The 7,453-nt window shown below is 37.2% G+C and overlaps 1 non-coding gene across 1 annotated transcript; it reads left to right on the top strand.

The window, feature by feature from the left end:
- Window positions 1–290: 290 nt before the first annotated feature.
- Window positions 291–397, top strand: LOC128286302 (small nucleolar RNA R71). The gene has a single exon (XR_008276845.1). It is a non-coding gene; the product is annotated as a small nucleolar RNA R71 (small nucleolar RNA).
- Window positions 398–7,453: the final 7,056 nt, after the last annotated feature.

Genomic DNA, 7,453 nt, shown 5'->3' with positions numbered 1-7,453 from the left:
TTACTGGGTGAACCTGTGAAGAACTAAGAAAACCATCAATTTTCTTATTCAAGAGTTCTACCTGATTAGAGAGCATGGTGACTGAATCAACGTTATAAATGCCAGTTGTTTTCGTTGGCTTTGTCCTCATGACTTGCCACTGATAGTTATTCAGTGACATCTCCTCTATAAACTCATAAGCATCTTCAGGTGTTTTATTATTGATGGTTCCGCCAGTAGCTGCGTCAACCATTTTTCGAGTCGAAGGATTCAGACCATTATGGAACGTTTGAACCTATAGCCAGAGTGGTAAACCATGGTGAGGGCACCTTCTCAAAAGGTCCTTGTATCTCCCCCATGCATCGTAGAGTGTTTCTAAATCCATCCGCACAAAAGAAGAGATATCATTATGTAATTTAGCCGTTTTAGCCGGCGAAAAATATGTTAGTAAAACTTTTTCAGTCATTTATTCCCAAGTAGTAATTGACCCTTGTGGTAACGAGTTCAACCATTGTGTAGCTTTGATCCTCAATGAAATATGGAATAACCGAAGATGAATGGCATTATCAGAAACACCATTAATTTTAAATGTATCACATAGTTCTAAGAAGTTGGCTAAATGAGCGTTGGGATCCTTATCCTGCAAACCATCAAACTGAACAAATTTTTGTATCATTTGAATAGTGTTAGGTTTTAGTTCAAAAGTAATTATAGCTATAGCAGGTAATTCAATTCCTACTAAAGAAGGTTTAGCATAATCATACATAGTACGTGGAGCAGGATTTTGATTAACCGCAATTGCAGGAGGTAGCTGATTGTCTTGGTTTTCAGCCATCTCTATGGTTGGGGTTTGAGTATTGTTCTCGTTCTCTGTGTATCTTAAGCTTCGCCTTATTTCTTTTTGGTTTCTGCGAACTGTGCGATCGATTTCTTCGTCAAAAAGTAGTGGTACTGACGGGGTTTCTTCTAGTCATAAATTATAAAAACCTGTCAAGAGAAGGAAAAAGATAAGTAATAAAATTAAATTAAATTGCAAGAAAAATAAATGGCTAAAGTAATAAAAAATGAGTGTTCCTAATATCTTAGTTCCCCGGCAACGGCGCCAAAAACTTGATCGCGTGATTTCATGATAGGTTTTAAATATTTATAATTAATTGTTCTTGAAACTAACTATTATCGCGATGTAGGCAAGTGTACCTATCGAACAGTAGTATAGTTTTAGCAAGACCGTATTGTCGAACCCAAAGGAACTAAAAGTACTAGTAATGACTGTCTTTTTATTATCTAGCCTAAGAATAAAGAGGTATTTGTTTTAACTAACTAATTATCTAAACTAAGAATTCACAGAGAATAGAATTGGGGAATTGCTTTTGGGAAATTTGATTGAATTAAGACAATACCTAAGGAAAAATCCACCTAGACTATACTTATTATTCTGGCTCCGAATCGGACGATTTATTCATTTAACTTGTTCTGTAGAGATCCCTAAGTTATGTTATTATCGCTATTCAAGACTAATAACGTCTAATCCCTAGATTGAATATTTGAGACCTTTCTCTAATTAACACCCTAGGGTTGCATTAACTCGATCTATGGATCCCCTTATTAGGTTTCACCCTAATCCGGCAAAATCTTGTCACCCTGTGTCTAGGCGCACAAACAACTCCACTTAATTATGAAAAATGTACTCTTACACAGGGTCTATTCCTCCTCTGAATAAGAGGTTATCTTGAACCAGTATCCTGGGATATCAAAACAAGAATTAAGAACACATAATTAAGAACAAGTTAAATATTTATCATACAATTCAGAAAATAATAACAAGATTCGTTTTAGGTTTCATTCCCCTTAGGTATTTAGGGTTTTTAGTTCATAACTAAATAAGAAAACTTCTCAGAATAATAAAGAATACAAAACATAAAAAAAAACCCAAAACTCCTGAAGGGGAAATTTAGGAGAGATCTTCAGTCTTGATGGTGAATCCGGCTTCTGAGATGGATCAATCGGCTTCCTTGAAGAAATTCCTTCCTCCCTATTTTATGCCTCACTTTTCCTCCTCCTCTAGAGTGTATTTATAGGCTTTGGAATGCCTAAGAGCCCTTAAAATTAGCCTTTTCTGAATTGGACTCAACTTGGGCTCGGTAGGGACACGCCCGTGTGCAATTACTTCAGGCCGTGCTCGAGCTTGCCAAATTGACACGGTCGTGTGGTCTGCCCGTGTGAGGAGGTCCAGGCCGTGTTGATTTCATACTTTGGCCCATTTTCTCCATTTTTGGCCCGTTTCTCATTCCTTTCGCTCTCCTATGCTCTCCTAAGTATAAAACATGAAATTAAAGCATTAGGAGCATCGAATTCACCAATTCTAATAGGAAATCATCCATAAAATGCATTAAACATGGGGTAAAAATATGTATAAATTACAGTTTATCAATTGCCTAATATGGATGCATGCTAATTAATTGGTAAGTCTACTTTTCAGTTATTCAGGCTTACTAAGCATGTATATGCTAACCCCTCTCTTTTCCCTGTCTTACAGAGCTCATGGGCTCGCAAGGATTGGGAGACGATTGGAAAGTCAACACACTATCATTTTGCCTAGCCTTGGTATATAGATACTCTTATTTTGTTCGATGGCTTGTATAGGCCTTTTGTTATTTTGTTATATGTCTCATTTAATTAGCCAATATGAATGCTTATAAAAGTATACATATTCACTTATATATGGCCATTGAAATTGGCTCATGTTGATATAGGTTATGACCTACCAAATTGTGGATGTTATGTTCCAATGTTCTTGTGATGATTAAATATGGTGTATTACAATTAGTCATATGTAGCATGACCAAATTAGATGAGGTGGTTAGGCCTCAATTTTGGAAATGAGTTAAGATAATGAGCCAATCTTAATTGAGTCACAAGTCATGGAAATCCTTAAGATAAAGGGGACAACCTAGCATATATAAAAACCAATGAGATGAGGTTTACATGCAATGAGGTATATTAAGGTCATTTAAGAGTATAATTAGACCATGTTAAGTGTTATTGAAAACTATAAATGGATATGGTTATTAAGGTGACCTAAGGCTTGGAAAATAGCCTAACAAGGTCCACACGGGTGGACATACGGGTGTGTGTCTAGGCCGTGTGTGACAACGGACCACCCCATGGGCGTGTGAAATGGCCGTCTGTCCACTACACCTAAAAATATTAAGTCAGAATGCATGGTAATAAACACATAGGTAGAGACATGGCCGTGTGGAGGGCACGGCCTAGCACATAGGCGTGTGTCTTGGTCGTGTGGCCTTAAATGTATGCTGACGTCATAAACAGAATGCTCGAGTTTTTGGACACGGGCGACCACACGGGCATGTCTAGGCCGTGTAAAGGACACGAGCTAGGGACACGGGCGTGTGCTTGGCCATGTGAAAACCCCTGTAGGTTCGAAATAGAAAATAAATTCAATTACTTCCACATGGGTAGCGAACAGGGGCGTGTCCCAAAGCACACGAGCGTGTGCATTGCCTCTACACGGGCGTGTGAAGCTTAACTTAGAAAAATTTTCAAGAACTTCCTTAGGTCCTCAATTTAGTCTCAAACCTTTCTCAATGTATTTTTTGGGCCCCGTAGGCCCATAATAGGGACACTAAGATGTTGTTTGATTGGGTTCAAATTGGAACGAAATTTTATAACCCGTATTTCCCAAAAATGTTCGAGTACATGTCTGGTAACGCCTTGTACTTGATCCCAGTCTCGAGTATAGGAAAGGGGTGTTACATTTTGCCTAGGACATAAATTGAGTCCATTTAAATATGAAATGTGTAAAATTGATGGTTAAAGTCATTTATATAGATCTGGACAACACTAATTCGAGGTTAGATCGAGGAAAAGAAAAGGTTTCGGATTAGTAGATTTCTAACACGAACATGTGTCGAGGTAAGTTCATGTAACTTAATCTGACATGTAAATATGTTTAATTGAATGTTGTGTTGTATGGAATGTGACTTATAGTTTTGTACATTAATTGAATGTTATAATGAGAAAATTAATACATGCTTGATATGGTGAACAAGGGGTAAGTCCCGATTGAATATTGAATTTCAATGATTATATGCGCTTTCCCAAAACTAATAAGGTCCTGCATTTATTGCAGATGGGATTTAGCTTGAATGAGTAATCCCATCAACCTTGTTATAGAAAGGATTTAGCCCAGACGAGTAATCCTGATATAATACCTCTTGAGTATACATTACGATTAAGGTTTAGCCTGGACTGGTAATCCTAATTGAACTCTTTGAGCATACGTTATATAATGAATTTAGCCTGGACTGGTAATCCTATTATACCATATGTGACTCGAGAGTGTGTTCCTAGGTTAAGTTCCCTAAGAGGTACCCTTGAATAAGAATTGACAGATTATTGAATTGTACACCTCGAGTGTACTAAGTGAGCATCCATCGGAATTTCGATGATTCAATAGACATAGAACCCGTAACATGGCATGAGGATTTTGAGATGAGATGATAATGTCTTGAAAGAGTATTGCATGATGAGCTCATCTATTCTTACTTGATGAATATGTAAACTTTTTGAATAACATGTTTGATTGGATACATGAGTTTAGGCAATTTAGCCAAATGGATGGAAAACTTATTATTGTATGCTTAGATTTAATAAACGGGACTGGTAAGTTCAGTTTTGTTATATGAACTTACTAAGCATGTAATGCTTACTCCATTTTATTTTTCCCCTATTTTATGATGCTCGGAAGCTTGCGAAGGTTGGAGAGCACTGGAGCATCATCACACTATCAACTAGTCATTTTGGGTATACTTAGTAAAATTATTTTGATATAATGGCATGTATAGGACAACTTGGCCATTAATGGCTTAAAAATGATGTTTTGTAACCTAGCTATTGGAATGCTTAGTAATGGCTTATTTTGGTATGATTAACTAGGTTATTTTGATATATATATATACACATGTGTTAAGTTGAGTATATGTTATCAAAGGTTGTTATTGCCTAAGTTAATCCAGGGTAAGTTTATAACCACCTATGCATGCAATGATATGTCTTGTTAAATGGTGAAGTTTGCTTAGAATGCCTAGTATTGGTTGAATTTTTCAAGTGCAGGTCTTGGGTGAAATTTTGGGTGAGAAATGAAGCTAGAAATGGCTTTATTTTGTCCACACAGGCAGACACATGGGCGTGTGTCTAGACCGTGTGTAACACACGGCCTGGTAACATAGGCATGTAGTTAGGTCGTGTGTCCCCTGTACCTTAATTTTGAGAAATAGAATGCTCAAAATTGGGCACACGGGCGTGTGTCTTAACTGTGTGGTTGACATGGCCTTGGACACAGGTATGTTACACGGCCGTGTGAAAATTGCACCTAAATTTCGAAAATTAAATTCACCACATGGCCTAGCACACGGACGTGTGACTTGGCCATGTGACTTCAATTTCTTCATGACTTAAAAGTCATAGAGTTACACGGGTTAGGGACACAGGTGTGTGTAGTACATGGCCTGACCACACGGGTGTGTCCCTAGACCATCTGGGTGTGTGAGCCCTACAACTTTAGAAAATTTTTGAAATGTCACGAAAAAATTCTTAGAGGTTCCGATTATGTCCCGACTCTTTTGTAATGCTTGTATTGCACCTCGAGGGTCCATTTAAAGGACGTTACGAATGATCTTGGCTAATGAATAGTGATTGACATGATTTATCTGTAAATGTTTCTGGTAGTTTCGATAATGCTCCAAAACCCTGTTCCAACAACAGATACAGGTTAGGGGTGTTACAACATGTATAGGTTAACTTGGCCAATGTTGGCATATAAATGTTTTGGTTGTAATTAGCCATTGGAATGGCTTATAATGGTCATGTTTTGGTATATACAGTATTATCATGTTTGAAGTATGAAATTGATTAAGCAGTTATGCATTTGGTATCTAGGTAAGTATAAGTTTTGGAATGACATACTAATAAATTGGCTATTAGAGGTGCCTAAAAGCACATTGGTTGTATGTGTAAAATGTCAAGTTTATGAAATAGTTTTGGGTTTGTTTTAAGTGATTTGATATGGTTTGTGAATGTATTTAAGTGTTATTATAGGTGGAAGAAAAGTTTGGGTGAGAAATATGGCTAGGAAATGGCCTCATTTTGTCTACACAGATAGAGACACAGGCGTGTGTCTTGGCCGTGTGTGACACACGACTTAGCACATGAGCGTGTGTTTTGGCCATGTGGCCTCTGCATCATTAAAATTCAAGACAGAATGATCAAAAATTTTCACACGGCCTGGCACATAGGTGTGTGGCTTGGCCGTGTGACCCCTACACTTACACATGGCCTAGCACACGGGTGTGTGATTGGCCATGTGACCTAAGTCAGAGAGTTACACGGGTATGGACATGGGCTGAGACACAGCCGTGTGAGCCACACAACCTGACCACATAGGCGTATGTACCCTGCAATATGAAAAATTTTGTGAAAAATTCTCTAAGTACCTGGTTTAGTCTCGTCTTGTTCTAATGCATAATTTGAGCCTTGAGGGCTTAAATAAGGGACAATATGATTGTATATGATTAATTTCTAATATTATTTATAAATGATATTAAATGTCTGTATCTGATCTGTAAATTTTAGTAATGCTCCGTAACCCTATTCCGACGATGAATAAGGGCTAGGGGTGTTACAGTCTAGACTTAAGATCTCAGAGTTACGGATTAAGTAGTAGTAAATTGGTTTAACATTAATTAGATGTGGGTTCTAATCATTGTGTGTGATTTTATTGTGTTATTGTATATTGCTCTACAATTGTATTTGGCTACTGAAATTTTGTGCAAGGCCAAATGGTAAGTGAAATTGGTAGATTGAATGATTGAGATAGGTAAATTAATCAAACGATGTGTTTATTAAATATGTTTCATGAATTGAATTTTTGCATGACTTGAAATATGACGATTGTGATATTAGTATTGTTGCTTTATAAGCATGCCATTAGTTGAAATTGAATTGAACGAAGCATAAAAGTATGTCATTTTTTATATACGGAAAGTATATTAAGTATGAATTGATTCATTGAAAAGCATGTCATATTGCATTACATAGATTTGGTTTTTTTGGATGACGGATGAGTTTCAGGGTGTATTGGCGGTAAACCCACAATCATTTGTTAATCAATATACTGCATCGATGTATTAGGGAGATTGGAAGCTTGTCTGCAATTGATATTGGCATTTTATTTGCAACCTTAATTGGCAGTTTTAACTGCAAGATTGATATTGGTGGTTCAACCACATTGAGCTTCGACTCCAATTGTTTGGTGCTCAGATGGTGAGTTCTTGGGAGACTCATGGTGCGTAGCAGGTGGTATGGGTAGGACATGCATTGTTGCATAAATGTGCCATGAACATGACATTTGAGAAATTGATTGAATTAATGACTTAAATTTTTGGTAAAATTGCTA

This window comes from Gossypium arboreum, chromosome 12, assembly GCF_025698485.1.
Source record: "Gossypium arboreum isolate Shixiya-1 chromosome 12, ASM2569848v2, whole genome shotgun sequence".
Lineage (NCBI taxonomy): Eukaryota > Viridiplantae > Streptophyta > Magnoliopsida > Malvales > Malvaceae > Gossypium > Gossypium arboreum.
Note: the sequence above shows the minus strand (reverse complement) of the source record. Positions and strands in the feature narration are given on the sequence as shown.